The sequence below is a fragment of the Pinus tabuliformis genome, chromosome 3_1 (assembly GCF_031772625.1).
Source record: "Pinus tabuliformis cultivar Carrire ecotype Pingquan chromosome 3_1, CPIR1, whole genome shotgun sequence".
NCBI classification, from domain to species: Eukaryota; Viridiplantae; Streptophyta; class Pinopsida; order Pinales; family Pinaceae; genus Pinus; species Pinus tabuliformis.
Window position 1 is genome coordinate 849,440,448 of NC_142301.1, and position 6,236 is coordinate 849,446,683.

Consider the following 6,236-nt stretch of genomic DNA (forward strand, 5'->3'; position numbering starts at 1 on the left):
TCATGTGAAATCGAATTTCCAGTGGAGCCATTCGAGTTACTCTTGACCTAAAGATGCATAGATACCAACAATTAACACCAATATAAAACAATGTGCGAGTCTTTCCTGTTGACAAAAGAGTTTTCCAGAAAGGAGTCTTCTAACCAAACTGCAATTGTATCTTGATATATAGAATGGTACACTTCGAAACTGGGAAAATATTTCAAAGATGAGCATTAATTTAGTGAGACAATGCTATAAAGAAAATCTTACAGACAAACCCTAAAAGGATCTAATTCAAAGATCTCATGAAGATCTTGAGGTCTTGACATAAGCATCGACAAGAGCTAAAGTGCTTCAATCTCCTAACAAGTCTCCAAACCTTCAAATGTTGGACAATCAAATTTTGGTGGCTTAGTAAAATCAACAGATGTATATGGATAGCCAACATTAGATGTATCAACAAGGTCATTGTTAGCAAGATGACAATTGTTAAAGGCATGGTTTTGATTAGTTGCTTGGATTTTCTTGGTTTGATCATTCAAAGCACAAGATTCTTCATGGATGATAAATGGAGATGAATTTGTGGGAGTAATTTTATGAACAATATGAGCTATATAATTTTCCTTTTTAGATGTTGAGGATCGAGAGTCAAAAGAGAGATGAGAAATATTTTCATTCTTTTCTTCCTCTATATGTAAGACATTACTACCTCGTAGTTTATCACAATCTATACTAGCAGAATGAGAATCTAGAGGATTTAAAACAATTTCTAGTGCAACATATTCATCAAACAAATCATGATACAAGGAGTAATGAGCTTTGGATGGAAGAATATGAAAATAATCCCTTGAAGAAAAATAAATTCCATTAGATCTTATTCCAATTCTTGAACTTGCAGATTCATATCTTCTTGAGGAATCAACAAAACAACATTCATGTTATGCTCTATGGAACCATTTGAACACTCACTATGATCCAAGACAATGTCTTGGTCATGGCGAGGAGGTAAAGATAAGATCATATTAGGAGGAGATTTGATGATGGTTCCTGATTAAAAATTAACAGGATTATTATGAAATGCGTCAATATGATAAAGAAGAGATGGCTTCCGATTTCAATTTTAGCTTGGTCCATTTCTGAGGAATTTATCACATATTTCGAAATAAGATAAATTTACTCTTCTTCACTCAAGATTTCGTCATTACCTAGATCATTGATGACGAAGATTTTATTGTTAGCAAAAGAGATCATTTCATTAGGTAATGAAGATGAAGGAGGATGAGAGAAGTTAGAGGTGACAATTTTCTCTTCTGAGGCTTGTGATTCTTCTTCACTCACATCTAAAAAGAGACAAAGATCGACATAATGAATGACGGTGTAAGTTCCAGGTTATTTGCAACATGTGGATCATTAGAATCATCTAATGATTGATTATCAATATTCAATTCAAATTTAAATTGTTCCTTAAAAAGGACAACCAATTGAGGAAATTCTCTGATTAAATGATGCTCATCCATATCTCTATCAAGAAAATTATAGCAAATGTCGAGAAATATATTTTAAAAATAATCCAATGATTCATATGGTTTCATTCTAAGCTCAATAATCTCTTTAAATAATTTGTCAGGACGATACTCTTCAAAAGTAGATAGAAACTCACTAATGAATTGCTATAATGGATGGGAATATATTATTGGCAAGGCTTTACACCATGATTTGACGTGACCTTCAAAAGTAAGAGTGAAAAGTGTGCATATGGCACTTTCATGACACACACCATTAAATTGTAGGATATTTATAGATGCAGGGATTTTACCCTTGCCATCAAACTTATTCTTTGGCAGGAGATTGGATATCTTGATGGGGATTGTAATATTTACTCTTCCAGAAAAACAACCCCACATAGGGTTTTGGGAAGGAGCTATTTTAAAATATAACTTTAAGACGTGAGCTTCCCAAGGTTAACTCGTGATTTGGCCCTTTTTCTAGCTCCAAAATTATTGATGAGGCAAAATGTACCACCAATAGTAAGGGGATCTTCCCAGTGTGAAGCCAAAATTAGACCTCACACCTTTTGGGATATGAGTCCCATTTGGTATGTGGGCCTGAATTTCGCCATGTTCATTTTCTCTTGGCTTTTAGGTGAAGATGTGTTAATGTGACGGAAACTATGAAATACCTGGAGAATGATGACGAAATCAACCTTAAAATTATAAACTTGCAATACAAAGCACAAGATAAAAAAAACAACAATAAGAAGAAGTACACCTCAAGAGGAATCAATTAGCTAACACCATCTAAGACATATAAGAATAAGAAAGTACTAGAAGTTAATTTCATATTAGTTCAAAATTGGTCACTAGTGCTAGTGTGGAATGAAAGAGCATATTTTACAGCAAAATATGAGCAATAAGCCATGAATTAGTTCATCACCATATAAATTGTATGAAAGCAAACATACACACACAATATGAGTAAATTATATCCATTACAACCATCATAGAAATGCATGAGAAGCCATGCCAAGAATATATAGATTCTGATTGATAGTGATGCAATTTCAAGTACATGTGCCACAAGCCATCATAATCCAATAGTGGAAAGCCGCTACTCATATCATCTCCAAGATAAGACCTTACTCTCACCACAATTTAGCCTAAATTTTTCCAAGAGAAAGAGCGCTCAAAGCTATCTAAGTGCTAATAGACTCAAGTGCTAAAAGCCTCACTGTTGCTAAAGGCATGAGGATACATTTATATAAATGGGTCCAGTGACTCGTCAACTTCCCCTTGATTCATTAATTTCCTCATGAACTATTCAACTTCTTCATGACCCTTTCACTTCTAATGACCTTTACAATTCATATGGACTTTTACATGTTTTTATCATTTTTGTAATTATAACAAAACAAAATAAATGTGATGTATGAGGTCATTTGTTGCGTTGTTCTTCCTCCCCGTGCAAACTACTTCATTTGTCCATGAAGGTTCAAGTACTTTGGTTGTGGTTGCTTCTCCTTGGATTTGAATGAGCCCCAAGGTGCTTGCTTCACTTTTACATCTTAACAACATTGACCAAACTCTGCAATGCAATGTTCTGTATATTGTCTAACAACAAATGCACACCTTTCCTCATTTTAACAACCCTTTTAAGCTCCTTAATTACTGTGAAAGTCTTAATAACAACAACATCAGACAAAAAAATACCTTGAGTTATTTGGCTCCTCTCTGAAATTGTATAAACAAAATGAATTAACAGAGTGTTGTTCGTGTTGTTTTGATAACCCATTGCATATGAAATGCTATGTCTTGGTAGTTCCACATCCTTCATCAAAATATTAACTTCAACTTCCTCGAATAAACCTTGCCTATTAATACGATGAACATGGCATCTTGGTTACTCAAACATATCTCATATAGTCATACCTACTGCAACCTTTTACCTGTGGTGAAGGCAATGACAAGAATGTATCATCTCTTCTACTTCACTAGATGTTTTCATGTTATAATAAGCCTTTTGGCTATGTTGTGGACTAGGATATTCACCTATATTAATAACATATCAAATCCAAGTGAAACCAAAATGTGTTTGGTGTGAATAAGGCTCTAGCATGTCAGTTCAAGTCAGTGAAACAATCCTATCAACACTCGTGCAATGTAGACAACAAATAATGTATTTGGAAAGCAAGCTATACCACATTCAAAAGCACCAAACTGCCATGCCCAACTCTAGTAGATTTTGGTTCCCTAAAATATTGACATATTTGTTGGTGGTCCACAAACAATCTTCCATGATAGTGGAATGGCCCAGTTTATATTTCCATTTCCAAGATAAGTGCTTGAACATTTTTCAACTAATTTATAGCAACCCTCATATTGTCTTCTTGAGTACATAAGAAAAATATACATGCGACCTTGAGACATTTTGTCTTACAGATAGAAAATAAAGAGGTAAATAGCATATTAGAAAAGTAGTCCTCATTTGTAAAACCATCTTCTACACAAAATGATATATCTCGTGCATAACCATCAATGGGACAAGAATCCAAATATTTCTAACCTTTGTGTAAGGGCTGAGAGTGTCCATTCACAAAGGATTGTTAATACTGATCGAAAAACTTGCAGGAAAAGTGTTGGTGATGACAAAATGGCTCAAAGTGATCATATGCAAGATGTACAGGTTTTGTTGCATATTTGCATATAATAAGTAACGTTCTTGCAAAATTTTCAGTAGACCTATTAGATGATGTCTATCATTAATTTCAACAAGATCCCCTTATCACTCAATGTGCGGAACTTGGGAAACCTGTTTCTGTGAAGGTTTTGGAAAAATTTGCTTAACTTTGTCCTGAACCCGAGGTCCAATGGGAACTAAGAGTTCAATCCTAAATTTATTGAACAACATGTCATGGTTTATTATTTTTGTGGTTTAGTATGTCATCAAAAGGTGTGAAAACTAGCTCCTTGCTTAGTCGTGTATCAACATTTCTCAAACAATTGAAGGCATAAAACTCCCCTGGCCACTCATATCATCTCCATCGAAATATAATGTTGTCAAAAGTTGTTGCTTAGACACTTGAAACAGGTTGCACAGGTTCAGTTGGTTTGGTAAATGCACATTGCATAAGTCGGTTATCCCTGGAAACAATTTCAAGTAATTTTGACTGGGATACGTCAGAGATAAACTTGGCACCTATTAGATTGACTTCACTGGATCTAGCAATTGACGAAGCTAATTTTGACTCACTCTGTTTGAATCCTTGTAGAGGCATTGGAAAAAAATGTATTAGTAGATGATTGTAAACTCATTTATTGGGGCATGAGTAGCCCAGTAAATTGAGACAGGTATTAGTCCTATAGATTGAGCAATTGCTGCCACACTCAATGGAGAGAAATGTCCTTCCAAATTTTGATATTTTGCATATGCTTGATAGTTTGTTGCTCGAATCACTGCACAAAGAGGCTATAATTGTCACTATCTACAACCAATGCACACCGTTCTTCATTGTGTTCATTGTTTTCACACAGTAGAAAGGAATGCTTTCGCTCCCTTTAATCATTACAAGGAAGGTGAACTATCGATGATGTTGACTACGATGCACTAAAGAACATTGCGATGCAATTAAGGAAAGTTAAGATGGGGCAAGGTAAGTCACGATGAGGTGAGCCTAGTTGTGGCATGATTAGAGGAGTTGATGAATGTTGGTTAATTCATAAAAAAATACGGAAAATCTTGTTCCAAAATCTTTTAATACTTATTTTAATTAAATATTTGTAAAATGAATCTTTAAAAGGAAAAAACTATATATATTTGTTTGATGTAGTTTTATTATAAATTTTGTTATCATGCTATGTACATCATTAAATCTAATATTAATATTAAAATATTAGTATTGATATTAATATATTAATATTATTAAATTTAATAATTTTGGATTAAATCAATATTAAATTTAATATAATATTCATTTTGTTATATTATAATATATCATGATATATAATTAACTCTAGATATATATGGAGGGAAGAACAAAGACATAGAGTGATAGAGGTGGAGAGATAGAGGGAGTGACAAGGGAGAGATGGAGATAGAATGAAGGAGAGGGGAGAGGAGTAATGAAGAGAGAGAGAGAAAGAGAGGAGTGAGAGAGGGAGAGAAGGGTAAGAGAGAGAGAGGGAGACACAAATATGGATGGGGGAGAGAGGAGGAGAGAGAGGATGAGAGAGGGAGGGAGATAGTGACAAGGTTGGAGGGTAGAGAGAGAGAGAGATGGGGGGAGAGAGAAGGAGGTAGGAGAGAAAGGGAGAGAGGGGAAGGACCAGAGAGAGGACTTGAGAGGGAGGGACAAAGAGATGGAGTTGGAGGGGGAGAGAGGGAGTGAAGAAGAAATACATAGAGAGAGAAAAGTGGAGAGAGAGAGAGAGAGAGTGACAAGGGAGAGATGGAGAGAGAGTGTGTATGTTTTTGGGTGAGATAGAAAGACAAAGAATGAGAGATGGAAGGAAGGGGGTAGAGAAGGAGAGAGGAAGGGAGATATTGACTGAGTTAGAGGGCTGAGAGAGAGAGAGAGAGAGAGAGAGGAGGGGGAGACAGAGGGAGGTGGGAGAGAAAGGAAGAGAGAGAAGGAGAGAGGAAGGGGGAGAGAGAGGGAGGCAAGAAGAAATACATAGAGATAGAAAGGTGGAGATAGAGAGATAGGGAGTGATAAGGTAGATAGAGAGAGGGGGAGAGAGGAGAGCAGGAGGGAAGATAGA